Below are 16,756 nucleotides of genomic sequence, written 5' to 3' on the forward strand. Positions count from 1 at the left end.
CTCCAATATAGAAAACCATGGTAGCTTTGCTCTCCTAAAATTTGGACGGCTTTAATCCTAAAAACTGCAAACAGCGCATTTTATAGTAAACTGAATCGTGAAAACCGCTTGAGCGACCACTTCATCGCTCAAGCGAACTCACTAAAACGCATGCCCTTCGCTTGAGCCAAGATTCCACCGCTCGAGAGCAAAACAGATTCTCTCAAAAGTACAGTTTGCTTTGCAAAAATACTAAATGATGCCATTCACCACTTATGCACACAAATGACCGCTCGAGCGGTCAAACAACATTAGCTTTAGGGGCGTTGCCCTTTGACCCTGCCTAGGTGCTGCCTCAGACGCTATCCCCTCAAGCCCAGCTAACTGACTGGATAGCTCAATCCCAGTACATAATCAGCGAAGTAACAAACATGAAAGGCTCTCAAGATCACAAAACTCCTCTTCATAGGCACAATTTAGGTTAGATTTGAATCTAAACACTCATATCTTTACTAAAACAAAGGTGCAAATAAAATTATAATTGAAAGGAGTTTTGTCAAACGGAATTGCCAATTACAAAAACCTTAAACAATGTATGGTTTATTTTTAAAAACACAATGTCATCCATTTTTTTGGTAAAAAAATGCGATAAATTAAACAAGTTACACTTATCAAATTGACCTAATTTTTTTATGAGTGAAATACACGAAGTATCCAACAAAATGAATGGTCTGAATCATTGAAACGAGACCCGTGATGGGCCCAAGCAGCGTCATCGAGTCTAGATTTTAGACCAGAAGAGATTTACCTCCTTTTCCGAAATATGTAACTACATACATGTATACTCATTCATGCACACCCCAGATTATATATGCTAGTGGATGTACCAGTTGACCGCCACCACCTTGTTTGTCGAGGTCAGGTTCAGCAGAGCTTGGTGGTTCAAGGATTGTTCTGTGCTTCTTCTTTCCAAAACTCTTGATAGAGCTTGCTCTGAGCACATCCTCATTTTTTGTTCTAATTGGAATAGTTTCTTCTGGGCAATTGTTATGATTTAGAAGTTTTGAATTCAGTTTGGATTCAGTTAGTTGTTTGATTGTTGGGGGTTAGTTAGTGGTTAGGAGAAGTTTGTTAGTTAGTTGGATTAGTTGGGTTAGTTGGTGGTCAGGAGAAGTTTGTTAGTTAGTTAGTATTGGATGTATATAGCTACGATTGAGAGGGGAAAACAGAGGGCTTTTGGACTGTAATCAAGTTGTATGGGAGAAGGGTGAATGAACTGCAAATTCAGTTTTTCATTTTCTCTCTTCTTTTTCTTCAATTACTGCTTTCTTCTTTCATAGTCATATCAATTGGTATCAGAGCAAGGCTATTCTTGGCCTGGGAGGGGGATTCCACAGAAATGGCAGATGGAACTAGGGCACAAGGATAAAAAAAATGGATGAAGCAATACGAATTCTTAAAGACAACAACGATAGGCAAGCACATGATATCAGAGAGATTAGAAATTCATTGAAAGATGTGAATGAAATCAAGGAATTGATTTTTTCCATGAATGTCAAGTATGATCAAATGGCAAATGGAGTTTTTGGAAATCATCCAGAAACCATGGAAGCTCGGGTTCATTTGGATTCACCTCAATCATCTTCTTTTTTTCAATACCAGATATGCAAGAATTGATTTTTCAAGATTTTTTGGGAAGATTCCACTGGATGGTTCTGTAAATGTGAGAGATCCTTCGATTATAACTCAGTTGAAAGTGCAAATAAGGTGAAATTAGTTACTCTACATTTAGAGGATAAGGCCCTGCAATGGTATCATGGTTTGAGAAATGCCATCGCCAGATTAATTGGGATCTGTTCAAACAAGGAATTATTTCTAGATTTGGGCCCAATTCTTATGAAGATGCAATGGGTGATCTGACCAAATTAAGGCAAATAACCACTGTAAAGGAATATCAGGAACAATTTGAAATTCTAGCAAATAAAACCAGTGAGTTACCAGAAGCTTTTTTCATTAGTTGTTTCATCAGTGGGTTAAGAGAAGACATTAAGGTAGGGGTGTTAATGTTCAGGCCTGCTACTATAGTTCAGGCCATTGGATTGGCTAAAATGCAGGAGAATAGCATTGAAGCCGTAACAAGAAGAGCAAGACAAGGGAATAGAGTAGGAGAATCTATTTTTTTCCCATCAAGCCAAACAAAATCCATTTATGATTCCTGTGAAGAAAGAACTACCAAAGGACTGGGGAAAAAAAACGGCCAAAGGATTATGTTTCAAATGCATTGAGAAGTATACAAGGGGCCATATCTGTAAAAAGAAGCAGTTATATGCTCTGGATGTTAAACAAGAAGATCAAGAACAGGTGGAAGATGAGGGTGAAGATGTGGATGAAGACCAGGTTCCAGAAGAGGAATTACAAATTTCTATTAATGCCCTGTTTGGCTCTATTTCCTATAGAACTATGAGGGTAAAAGGCAATGTCAAGAAAAAGCTAGTTATGATTCTAATAGACTCGGGAAGTGCTCATAATTTCCTAAGTCCATAAGTAATCAAGAGAGTTGGGATAATGGCTTCAAAGACAGACCCATTACCAGTCTCAGTTGCTGATGGCACCAAACTAATGAGCACAGCAATATGTAAAGGATTTCGGTGGGAAATGCAAGGCATCGAATTTCAAGCTGACATGAGGATTTTGCAACTCAAGGGCTGTGACATGGTTTTGGGGATTTAGTGGTTAGCAACATTGGGTCCAGTGAAATGGGATTTCAAGAATCTGAGCATGGAGTTTCAGTTGAACAACAGAAGGCATGTGCTAAGGGGAGGAAAGAAAGAAGAATTGACAGTCATTTGGGGCTAATAAGATGAAAAAGATAATTCAGAAACAAGCACAGGGAGTTGTAGCTTAGGTGTACTCTCTTCAGGCTGAATGTAATGAAATAGAGGATACATTGCCACCAAACTTGGAAGCATTGCTGGTTGATTTGGAGATGTTTTTCAAGAACCTAAGACCCTTCCTCTAACCAAAGCTCATGACCATTGCATACCATTGAAAACAAGGACAGAACCTACCAATATCAGGCCTTACAGGTATCCCTATTTTCAAAAAACTGAGATTGAAAAACAGGTCAGTGAGATGTTAATTTCAGGAATTATTAGAACCAGTGTTAGTCTCTATTCTTCACCTGTGCTGTTAGTTAAGATGAAGGATGGGAGTTGGAGAATGTGTGTTGATTATCGAGCCTTAAATAAAACTACTATGAAGGATAAATTTCCTATTCCTGCTATAGATGAACTCGTTGATGAATTGTGTGGTGCTAAGTACTTCTCTAAGCTGGATTTGAGATCTGGTTATCACCAGATAAGGGTAACTCTTACAGGCATTTACAAAACTGCATTTAGAACCCATGATGGACATTATGAGTTCATGGTAATGCCATTTGGGTTAACAAATGCCCCATCTACTTTTCAAAGCTTGATGAATGAAGTTTTCAGGCCTCACTTAAGGAAATTCATCTTAGTATTTTTTGATGACATTTTAGTATATAGTAGTACATGGACCAATCATTTGCATCATTTGCAAGCTACTTTGCAGTTGCTGCGAGTTCACCAACTATTTGCCAAAAGGTCCAAGTGTGTGTTTGGTAAAGAGGAGGTAGAATACTTGGGGCATTTGGTTTTAGGAAAAGGGGTTTCTGCTGAACCAACCAAGATTACAGCTATGACTAGTTGGCCGGCACCTGCTACTTTAAAGGAACTAAGAGGATTTCTTGGCCTTACAGGGTACTATAGACTGTTTGTTTAGGGCTATGGAAAAATTTGTTCTCCACTCAATCAATTACTCAAAAAGGATTCTTTCCAATGGAACTCAGAAGCGGCAGTGGCATTTGAACAACTTAAGGTAGTAATGACCACAATACCAGTTCTGGCTTTGCCTAATTATACTAAAGAATTTGTGGTGGAAGCAGATGCATCGGGAAAAGGCTTAGGGGCTATGCTAATGCAAGAGGGGCATCCGATAGCTTTTTGGAGTAAAGGCTTATTTGCACGGGATCAACTTTTGTCTACCTATGAAAAGGAGTTAATGGTAGTGGTCTTGGCTGTACTCAAATGGAGGCATTACCTTTTGGGTAGGAAATTCCTTATCAGAACAGATCACCAAAGCTTAAAGTACCTATTGGAGCAAAGGGTGGGCACCCCTTTTCAACAAAAGTGGATTACTAAATTGTTGGGTTATGATTTTGAGATCATTTACAGATGTGGAAAGGAGAATAGGGTAGCGGATGCTTTGTCTAGGAGGGAGGATACTACAAATAACCCTACTACTTTGCATGCTATCACTTTTGTGTCTACTAGTTGGTTAGCTGAAATCAAGCAAAGTTGGATATCTGATCCAGTGGTGCAACAAGTCATTGCTGATTTGATTCTTGATCATACTTCCCATAGGGGTTATCGTTGGGAGCAACGAATTCTGACCTATAAAGGCAAATTGGTGGTAGGGAACACGCCTCAGCTCAAGATCCAAATTATGGAGGACTTTCATTGCTCTGCAATAGGTAGGCATTCAGGGATTGATAAAACCACTAAGAGAATTCAGAGAATTTTGTATTGGAAAGGGTTAAAGAAAGATGTTTCGAAGTTGGTTTCCGAATGTGACATTTGTCAAAGGTTTAAGAGTGAAAATGTGAAATCCCCCGGATTGTTACAGCCTCTAGCTATTCCCAATCGAATTTGGTCTGATATCTCTATGGATTTTATTGAGGGCCTTCCCAAATCCCACGGCAGATCTGTTATATTTGTGGTCGTCGACAGGTTAACTAAGTACGGCCATTTCATGGCACTTTCACATCTATACACAACCAAAGATGTTGCTCAAGTATTCCTGGATCAAGTTTACAAACTACATGGACTGCCTTCATCTATCGTATCCGATAGAGATGCAGTTTTCACTAGCAATTTCTGGCATGAGCTTTTTACTTTGCAAGGTTGCAAATTGTGTTTAAGTTCAGCTTATCATCCACAAACTGATGGTCAGACAGAGATCTTGAACAAGTGCTTGGAGAACTATTTACGATGCATGACAGGTGACTGTCCTAGGAACTGGGTTAAGTGGCGTTCTTTAGCTAAATGATGGTACAACACTTCCTATCATTCAGCCATCAAAACGACTCCATATTAAAACGACTCCATATTACGCTGTTTATGGTCAAGATCCTCCAGACCACACTTTCATTGCTTCCAACCCCTCTGCTGTGGCTGAGGTGGATAATTGGATACGAGAACGAGCTTCAATTCTCAGAATGTTAAAGGACAATTTGCATCAAGCTCAACACAGGATGAAGCATTATGCTGATATGCATAGATCTGACCGTGAATTTGAACCACATGACTAGGTTTCCTTACGGCTGCAACCTTATAGGCAGACTACTTTGGCCGTACACAGGAATATGAAGCTTGCTCCTAGTTTTTATGGTCCATTTCAGGTTGTGGCAAGAATTGGAAAGGTTGCTTATCAACTCCAACTACCTGCTTCTGCTCATATCCATCTGTGTTTCATGTTTCTTTGTTAAAGAAAAAGTTGGGTCAACACATAGTCGCACAACCTACATTGCCACCAGTCACACCTGATGGTACTTTCCAAATGGAACCTGTGGCAGTACTGGACAGACGTATGGTTAAGAGGAACAACAGGGCGGTGGTTCAACTCCTCATTTACTGGTCTCACTCATTTCCAGAGGATGCTACTTGGGTGGACTACCAGGACATCATCACCAAATATCCCCATTTCCAGCCTTGAGGTCAAGGCTATTTTTAAGGGGTGGGAAATGTTATGATTTAGAAGTTTTGAATTCAGTTTGGATTCAGTTAGTTGTTTGATTGTTAAGGGTTAGTTAGTGGTTAGGAGAAGTTTGTTAGTTAGATGGGTTAGTTAGTTAGTATTGGATGTATATAGCTACGATTGAGAGGGGAAAACAGAGGACTTTTGGACTGTAATCAAGTTGTATGAGAGAAGGGTGAATGAACTGCAAATTCATTTTTCCATTTTCTCTCTTCTTTTTCTTCAATTACTGCTTTCTTCTTTCATAGTCATATCAGCAATCTCCATTCAAGTGCCATAACTAAGTAATTGGCTTTAGTATTCCTTGATTAGACTCTGGAATAGACACATTGTTCTCTTCAACTAGCCCTTTTGGGTAGCAACTTGGCCTCATCTATTATTAGCATGAAACATTCCATTAGAAATGGGTAAGCTTTAGCCCAACTGTATGGTTTGTGGTTTGTTTTTCTGTTGGCACAAATTTGAGTCACATAAACAACTTATCCATAAATATCATTTTACTTTAGCATTAATTTAAACTATTATAATTTTTGATGGGTCTTATTTTATATATATATATATATATATATTGTTTGATTCCAATTTTCTGAATTTAATTTTTTGAAAATTAAGGTTTTTTGTTTCTTAAGTTTCTTGCTTTTAGTGAATTTTTTAATATTTTAAGCAAATCTTTTCAAAACTCAATGTTTTAAAAATTGAATTCAAAAAATTCAAAAACTTAGAAAATTGCAAGAAAATCATGATGGAGAAACATACTATAAATAAAATGTAAATTTTTTTTTTATACCATTAGAAGCCAAGATCCATGTAGAGAAAGAGAGAGGTAACCTGAATGGTGTGGTTTTTGAGTAATGGATGGTCAAACGCTGGTTGGTGAGAGATATGGACACAATCAATTATATCCCCACCTGGGCTCTGCTTTTGTACAACAGAACATCAATGGAAAATCAATACATACATGCAAATATATATATATATATATATAGAGAGAGAGAGAGAGGGAGAGAGGGAGAGAGGGAGAGAGAGAGAGAGAGAGAGGACCTTGATGGATTTAAGGGGAGGCTTGTTGAAGCGCTTCAAGTAGTTGTGAACATCATCAAGCTTATTATGATGAGAAGTGCTGCCTCTTTGTCACCATAACACAGTGGCAACACTAGTAGTACTACAAGCGCCAATAACCACCACCACAACACCACAAGTCATGATGATGTTAAACATAGTACAAACTTTTTCTCAACACTGACTCTGCTAGCCTACTACTTATGCTTGTAGGATCAATTGAATTTGACTCAGCCTTGGATCTACTTAGAGTCCGGATCCTTGGCCGCCCATTCCTACGGCACCCCCAAAACGACGTCGTTTTGGGGGAAATTTCAATTAAAAAAAAAAAGAAGAAGACGAAACAGAATAAAGGAAGAAGGGAGAAGAAATCTGCATCGCCGTGAGAGAGAGAGAGAGAGAGAGAGAGAGAGAGAGAGAGAGTCCGGATCCTCGGCCGCCCATTCCTACGGCACTCCCAAAATGACGTCGTTTTGGGGGAAATTTCAATTAAAAAAAGAAGAAGAAGACGAAACAGAATCAAGGAAGAAGGGAGAAGAAATCTACATCGCCGTGAGAGAGAGAGAGAGAGAGAGAGATGGATAACAGATGCCATCCATCCAATTTGTGTGTTCCAAAGTGGGTTTGATTCATGGATTCACTTCATGGATTTGATTCATGGATTCATGGATTAATTAATGGATTCAACAAAGCACCATGGATTCATCTCAGCACCATGGAATCAAAGTGGGTTTGATTCATGGATTCAACTCAGCACAAAATGGGTTTGATTCATGAAGTGTGATCTGCTGAGAAGAATGGGGGGGGGGGGAAATGGTCGGAATTATCTCAATTTGTCATCAAACGATTTTATAGGTGGGTTTCCCATTGGTATCAAGAATCTTCAGCAACTGAAGATGTTTGATTTGCATTCAAATGGGTTTTTTGGGGACATGTAGGACTTGTTTTCAAAGCTTCGAAATGTTGAGTTTGTTGATAAATGTTCTTCTTCTCCTGAATGTGAAGAAACTAGATTGAAGAAAACAGAGCAAATGTATCATCATCATCAATATCTTCATTTTTGCACAACACACAAAAATCGATTGAACAGAGCAACAGAGATTGAAGAACCCAGAGAAGAAGATCTGCCTTCTCCTTCTTTCTTCTCCCTTCTTATTTCCTTTCTTATTTGATTCTGTCCAGTCGTCTTTTTTTTTTTTAATTGAAATTTCCCCCAAAACGACGTTGTTTTGGGGGTGCCGCAGGAATGGCGCAAGAATGGGCGGCCAAGGATCCAGACTCGATCTACTTATGCTTCTCTTTCCTCTCTATAAGTTATGCTTTGCTAGCTTGCTCTGAGTTGCTTGCTAATTTGCCTCTTTCGTATCAAATAAATGTAGTTTTTTTTTTTTTTTCCAATAGAAATTTCTATGAAGATTGGAAAGCCAAGCTACACATACAACGGAATTCATTCCAACAAAGTGAACGCTTACACCAGACAAAGAAAAAATCCCAAATGAAAGCACCAAGGATAAGTTATAAATCTATCAAAATGCAAAACTTATACTGCAAAGCAGAAGTCAATCATAAAAGTTCGATAATAGAGCAAGTCTGAGATAAATGCATAGGTTATCTCCATAGAGAGGGTAAGCAATAATCAAAGCACCAATAATCAAATAAATGTAGTTCCCATATCATTTTGGTTTCTACACTTTTAATTGGCTAGATTTTGACCCTTTATTTCAGGTTTTGTGTCAAATTGGTCCGATCGATAAATCTAACGGTAAATTATGCAAATGGTCCCTATAGTTTACTCGTTTTTTCATTTTTTTTCCTGTTGTTTCAATTTAATCAATTTTGCCCCTTAATGTTACAGATTGTGTCATATTAGTCCAAAAAATAATGGCGGTTAAGTTTGATGGACGAAAAATCAAACGATGTTTCAATTCAGTCCCTGTAGTTTACAGGATGTGTCAATTTGGTCTCTGTTGTTTATTATACTCAACCTGAAATTGTTTCATTAATAACCTCTGGTTTTACTGGTATGTTAAAATCTTGGTGGGAAAAATATCTCACTGAAGATCAAAGAGAATCTATTTTGCATACAAGGCAAAAAGATGAAAATGATTTACCCATATTTGACGACACAATTGGCTATTATAAACTTGATGGTATCAATACCCTAATTTATACTATAGTTAGACATTTTATTGGCACGCCTACTAATATATATTTTAGAATACATGATCAACTTAGTAACCTTACTTGTCCAACATTAAGTGATTTCCGCTGGTATAAAGATGTTTTTACATCCAGAGTAATGCTATGAGAAGATTGTACTAAATCATTTTGGAAAGAAAAATTTATTAATGGTCTACCTAGTCTTTTTGCTCACAAAATTAGAGATGTTCCTAGTCAACCTACTGGTGTCATCGAATATGATAATTTAACTTATGGCTATATCATTAGTACTAAAACACCAGGGACCAAATTGACACATCCTATAAACTACAGGGACCGAATTGAAACATCATTTGATTTTCCATCAAACTTAACGGTTGTTATTTATTGGACTAATATGACATAATTTATAAAATTAAGGGGCAAAATTGATCAAATTGAAATAACAGGGACCAAAATGAAAAAAAGGTAAACTACAAGAACTACCACTATAATTTTCCCTAAATCTAATTATAGATTTTCATGAAAAGTTATTACTGAGTTGATTAAGGTTAATTCATTTAGTTCAGCAAATTTACAATTTTTCATCTAAAAACATGGCACATGTTCCTCATGTGCGACTTTTCCAAAATAATGCTAATTGTTGTAATCAATTATATCAAATTAACAAAAAATTTAAAGTTAAGTGTCAAAATCGAACTAATTGAAAGTAAAATGACCAAAATAATACAATAAACACAATACAGGTATTATCGGTGTAATTTGCCAAAAATGGAAACTCTAACATGAAAATGATTAACTGAAATTTGACATAAGTAGTTTTTTTTAAAAGATAAAAAATAGTTTCTGATTTTTTGTTAATATATAATAAGAAAATTTGGGACAAAAAGTCCTTCACCGAATGAGATAAGCGTCATAGGACATATTGCCCTTGTTGGCAGCTTAAGAGAAATAGCAAACAAATTGGTACACTGTTTGCCCAACATGCTACTACAATATGTATAACAGTTTTAGAAATTAAATTGTTTCATTTTTAAGAATGTATTTGGTTCATAAATTTGGATAAGAATTTAGAAAGAAAAAGAAAAGAATTGGTGAAATATGAATAAAACATAATCGCATTGTACATATCTTGTTTTCCCTTTCTCTTTTCCTACACAAATCCATGATCTAAGCACATGATAGAAGTAAAAATTTTATTTTAAAAAATATTTAGAGACCAATTTCTATTGTCGAGATAGTGCTCACTAAAAGATCCTCCCAAAAACTCAAAAAAAAGAAAGAAAAGAAAGTGTCATTTAGCGGCAAATTTGGAAAATATTACTAATAAATGCATTTTTTGAGACAAAATAATTTGGTGCCAAGGTTTGCTTTTTTAGGCAATTTTGGTTCCGAAAAGACAACAATTCATTACTAAATGTCTAATTTTATTACTAAAAATACAATACTAACTGTAACAACTAAAATATTTCTTTATTAAGAAATAATTTCATCTGCATATTATCTTCTTTTGGCCATGCCCATGATATGACTGCAGTGACGGTCAATGCTTCAACGTGCTGATGCTGAGTTAGACAACCATAACGGTTGGGAAATAATGATTTTTCAGCAAGTTTAGTTCTAAATTAAAGTGGGATTCAACCATCGATTAAGATGGGTTCAAGTGATTTTGTATTCTCTTAAGTGAGAAGGTTACAACACAAAAAGTGAGCCTAAACTATTAAGTTGTGAATGAAAAATTTCTCATAAAGTGGACATCAAGAAAAGTTGGGCTTGGACTTTTAGTCTTGATCTGGACTGGCCCTAGGCTTGTGCATGTACTGGGTTTGGATTTGGATTTGGAATTAATCTTGAGCTTGGGTTGGATTGTGCTTTGCTGGGCTGAGCCGGTGCATATGTTTAAGATTTGACTTGGATTGGATTGTAACTCAACACTCGTATCCGTTTTACGACCCATCTTTTTGAATTATTCAAATATCATTATATACATATTTATTTGTGTATAGTAAGTACATGGGAGTTTTGGACGTTTGTAACTCTAGCCCTAATGGCTAGAGTTAATAGCCTTTGTTAATGGCATTTGATGGAGGCCTTCCCCTTCAATTTTTGGAGAGTTTTAGAGATGAAAAATGGAGATGGTATTTTGAGATAAAAAGATGGAGACGATTTTACATCTAAATAATTCTAAAATTTTTCATCTTCTTTTTGCTAGTCATTTCCTTTGGTTATTGTTAGAAAGAAATAACTACCAATGCTCAAGTTTTGCTTCAGTAAATGCTACTGTAGCACACGTTTAACCGTTTTATCTTAAGAGATAGACGTTGACAGATCTCCAGTGTGATAGTTGATTTTGGCAGACTGCTCGAGCGGTCATTTGGTCGCTCAAGCGATGATGTATGGCTCTCAGTAGTTGCCATTTTACAGGCGAGATCGCTTGAGCAGTAAAGTGATTGCTCGAGCATAGATTTCAAGCTCCTAGTATTTTCATTGTCTCTTGGCAAAATTCTGGGACCTCTCGTTACTGCTCAAGCGGTGAAAGGATCGCTCGAGCGTTATCTTCGAAATTGTGTTGTCTGCTCGAGCGATGGAAAGTTTGCTCGAGAGGTCTGTTCAGGTTAGCTCACTTAAAAGTCGATCTAACTCATTTCTTTTTCACTTTTTCCAACTATTCTCTCCCTCCATTACCCATTCCGAAACCCTAACACTCCAAACACTAGATTTGTCAAACTTTTATCTTAAATCTACCCAAGATCTTCCTAGAAAGTTGAAAAGAAAGCTCAGATCAAGTGTTCTACCTATTGTTTCGCTAGTTGATCAAGCAGAAGTTGAGTTTTCATCATAGCTCTCAAATCTTGAGCTAGGGGTATCTTTAACTTGTTATATCTTTAGATTAGAATTCATATGTGATATTTTCATTAAATAGTTATCGTTATATATCTATATACCTATATATATATAAATATAAATATGTATATGGATTAGGGGTGAGCAGCGGATATATCGATCCGCCAAAACCGACCGAACCGAACCGATTCGCCGCATTTTGGACGGATGCGTGATGACGAGCGGACGGTTGCGGATTGATTTTCTCCAATCCGCCAATTTAGCGGACGGATGGCGGATTTGAGATTTATTTGGCCGCAACCGAACCGCCAAACCGCCAAACCGCCAAACCACGAGCACCCCTAGTAATTTATAAGATTTTGTGTTTTCAATTTGTTTAAATATTATGTTTGTGTTTTCAATTGAAAAAGAGTTTAAATATTCTGCTGAAAAAAAGTTTTCAACTTGAATATATTTTTTGAATTGAAAAAAATAAACGTATTATTTATCTATATTTTTTGGTTTTTAAATCTAAATCTAAAAATAATAAATAAAAAATATGATATATGCTGGTTGGTTTTTATTTTCAAAAACATATATAGATGTAACAATACAGAGACATACAATCTCTACTACTGTTCTGTTCATGGTTTTGGTGGTTTGAATTGTTATTATATTTTAAGAACCACAGATTGTAATACTTTATGTGGATGAATCATGTTGTGATTATAATATGTGGATAAGGCATGCACTGATCGTGATATTCTAAAGTTTTAAACTTTTTTTCTTTAGATAAGGCATACAGTGATTGTAATACTTTTTTAAGTCATTGACTGTAATACTTTCTTTCTTTTTTTTTTTTGAGAAAGTGCACAAGTTGAATTATGTTGAAAATTTATAAAATTTAAACCACCAAACCGATTCGCATCCGTCCGCCAAACCGCCAATCCGCTCAATCCACATCCGGCGGATAGGCGGACGGATGCGGATTGATTTTCTCCAATCCGCCAATCTGGCGGACGGATAGCGGATTGGAGGTTCCGTGGCCGCAACCGACCCGCACCCACCCCTAATATGGATTGTGTTGGGTTGTGAATGCATTAGAAGAAAAAGGGGCTATACTTCACCATTATAGAAGGGTTTATGTATATTATTGACAATCATTATTCTTGAGGATGAGAATTTGCCTCTAATTTATGCAAAAGGCAAAACCCCTAAATTTTCTATAAACCCTAGCTTTCAAATTGTTCAATAAAGAGAGGTTTTGCTTAATTAGTCTTTTGAATCTAAAGTTGAGTGGGTTGCTTGACTTTGATGTTAGAATATAAGACTCTAAAACTTTTTCTATATAAAACTTTGCAATGGTGATGGTGGTGAATTGAAGAATCATTTATTATTGAAGTGTGAATTATTGAATCATGGTGAATTGAAATCATCCTAGGGAAAATGAAATTTTCAAATTCATGCATCACATGCATTATTACATTTCTCATATGGTACTACATTTGTGTGAATAGTTGAAAGTGTTGAAAGGTGGTAAATAGTCTATGAGTCCAGGTAGTGAGTTGGGTTTTGTTTGAGTTGTGTAATGTAATTGGTACCTGTGCAGGGAGTCAAGGTGCTCAATTGCCCAGTATGCGCATATCGCCAAATGAATGTGGGAAAATATTTTTGGGTGTCCACGAGCCCATCGTTTTTAGAGTTAGCAAATGTGTAAAAACATGAGTTTTGGGTGTCCACATCCCCGCCATTTATAGAGTCGACAAATGTGGAAGGGAAAAAGGTTTTGGGTGCCCATCACCCCGCCGTTTCTAGAGTCGGCAAATGTGAAACTATTTTCTATATATATATATATATATATGTATGTGTGTGTGTGTGTGATTTGAGTTTGTAGCTCTCACTTGGGATGCCATAATGTATTTACCGCCAATGTTTACCCTAGAAACGTTGATCAAACTTCATGCATTCTATATTTCATACTCATATATATATTTTACAATTATCCCAATATTTGCATTGCATGATCATGTGTTTTTCAATTAATTATATAACCTATCAAATTTACCATCTACTGAGCTTTTTGCTCACCCCAAAGGTAACCATTTTCAGGAAATGAAGTCGACGAGCCACCTAAGTGAATTACTTTGGAAAGCAAATTGGATGAAGCATGAATGTTTTCATGTTTGATGTTTTGTGCTGAAGTCATGGTTTTTGTGGTGTACATGTAAAGGATTCATTTGTGAATCACAAATACTTCATAATAGAATGTAGTTACTTTTAGACTTTTCTCTTTTGTATAACTTCTTACCTATTGAACTGTTTCTTTTTGTTCTTGAATATGGATATAAGCGAAAAGTGTTGTAATTCTCAAGAATTGTTCAATAGGGAAGAAGAGTTGATAAATTGTAATACTACTATTATTTATTTATTTATTTTTGCTTCTGTTTGTATTTATACTGAATGTAATAGGGGAACCGAGCTTGGAAGTTTTCTCTCAGGGCGTTACAAATTGGTATTAGAGCTAATCGGGTTTGAATACTGAGAGCTCATGGGAAGCGACCTTGCCGTATAGAGTCATCACGCTAGGAAGGGACGTTGACTTACCTTGTATGTTTTGTCTGTTGGTGTGATTATGTGGATATGGAGTTAAACTCTTAAGATGTGACTTGTGCCTATTGCAGTCATCGAAATCCTTTTAGAAAGGCACCTTATCAATGCTTTTTCCACTAGGAGGTCCTTGAGTGCCATGGGACTAGTCAGAATCTTGGGAGAGTAACTTGTGCGTGCTCTATGTGTTTATGTGATTATGTGGCTAGCTTTATATGGTATAGGTAAATGTATAGGCGTGTGTTTAACTTGTTTGTGAAGTGTGGATTGACATATGGTGTATGGATTGCGAGTTAATTCTTTTCTTACTTACCTTTATATAGGATGTTTGGAAGTGGTAGAGGCCATAGGATGTGGTAGAGGTCGTAGTAGAAGTCGTGGCAGGCCACGTAGAGGTAGTCGGGGTATTCCGACTCAGTAAGATCTTCTTTCTCAAGAAAAATGAGTGGAACAAAATGATGCGGCCGTTCCTATGGCCTAGGATGCAATGGGAGCATTAGCCCGAGAGATGACTGGGGTTCTCCATGAGTCCATGGAAATACTCCGAGCCGAGCAAGCAGCGAGGACGATAGAGGGAGAAACTCGAACCTCCTTCTTCAAGAAGGAATTCTTTCGTTCCAACCCCGTCGAATTTAGTGGATGACCCGACTCTATGAAAGCAGACGAATGGTTAGAGAAAATCATTAAGTCCTTCAAAATCCTAGATATCCGTGATGGAGAACTCCGAGTGGCACTGGCAGCTTACCAGCTAAAGGGGGTTGCCGGTCAATGGTTGAAATTCGTTAAGCATAGAGTAGAGCATATTTGGGAGGCCTTCGCCCATGCCTTCCAGGAGAAGTTTTTGCCTTCCATGGCTAGGGAGAGATTAAGGAAGCAATTCAAAGAACTTAGATAGTTGGACACCCCAGTGGCAAAATTTGAGGCCACTTTTACTAGCTTGGCACGTTTTGCACCCAAGCTTGTAGTAACCGAGGAGTGTCGGTGCTTAGAATTTGGGAAGAGATTAAGGCCCAAGATTTTGATGAGGTAGAGGCCGCAACTCACGTGGAAATTATGCTACAGACCGAGGAAGCGAGAAAGAAGTATAAGAGATCGAGTTATACCGAATCTAAGAGTGACACCAGATCTTCTAAGAAGTCAATGAGTTTTTTTTTTTTTTTTTTTTTTTTCAATCCATGCCCGCAACAAGCCAAGTCATCAGGGTCCGTTTCAGTGAGGAGTTCGGGAAGTACGGGTCTTACTTATATTACTTGTTTCAGATGTGACCAGTAAGGTCACAAAGCATCAGAGTACAAATAGAATCTTGGTCATCAACAACAAGTGCGTTCTCAAAGCCAAGCCCAGGGAAGGGGCCAGTTGCCTGCATCTCACCATTGTGGGCAGTCGAAGCACATGAAGAGGTTTTGTCCACAGCTAGCCAGGACGGGAAGTGTTTCAGGGTCCCAAAATTCTGAGGGTTATTAGGCAGGCCAAGGTCAGAGGTAGAACTACTAGTCAGTTCAGTTTGGATAGACATCAAGAGTAGTACAAGAGGCCATATCAGCACAGTCTGGCCCACTGACCAACACTACGAGAGGTGATCGGGGTGAACAGAGGCCCCAAAGGCGAGTTTATGCTGTTACCGCTTTAGAACAATCATTGGGGCCATCGGTAATAAGAGGTACCTATCTTATCTATAATATTTGGACCAACATATTGATAGATACCAGAGCATCTCATTCATTCATAGTATCTGCATTTGCATCCACATTGGGCTTGAAGATAGAACAACTGGAGTCTTCGCTTATGGTTGAGTCATCAGTTGGGGGTTAGGCTATTCTAAATCAGGGGTGTCATGGGTGTGTAATCGAGGTAGCTAAATATTAACTTCCTTTCAATCTTGTGCTATTAGAGATGTCGGGTTTTGACGTCATTCTTGGTATGGGTTGGTTGTCGTCCTACCGTGCTGTCATAGATTGTTACCGTGGAAGAGTCACTGTGTATACTACAGGTGGGGACTGCTTTTACTTTCTGGGAGATAGGGCCGATGGAGGATTGTCGTCGTTGTATGACTAGTGAAGTCGAGGTAAACTTAGTTTTCTTCTTGCAACTAATGTAGATGATGGGAATAGTGTGACTCGGGGGTTATTTCCTAAGGTAGTTTGTGAGTATCCAGACATTTTTCCTGTGGATCTCACTGAATTGCTACCTTATCGTGAGGTAGAGTTTTCCAGAGACCTGGTGCCTGGTACAACACCCATCTCCATGTCACCATATAGATTCGTCCCTGTGGAGTTGCTTGTTCTAAATGAGC

The 16,756-nt window shown here is 37.6% G+C and overlaps 1 pseudogene; it reads right to left on the minus strand.

Annotated features, from left to right (window-relative positions):
* Positions 1–15,979, minus strand: part of LOC114264280 (protein neprosin-like) — a 103,221-nt pseudogene extending 87,242 nt beyond the window's left edge.
* Positions 15,980–16,756: the final 777 nt, after the last annotated feature.

The sequence above is a fragment of the Camellia sinensis genome, chromosome 2 (genome assembly GCF_055761805.1).
Source record: "Camellia sinensis isolate YWXY chromosome 2, ASM5576180v1, whole genome shotgun sequence".
Taxonomy (NCBI): domain Eukaryota; kingdom Viridiplantae; phylum Streptophyta; class Magnoliopsida; order Ericales; family Theaceae; genus Camellia; species Camellia sinensis.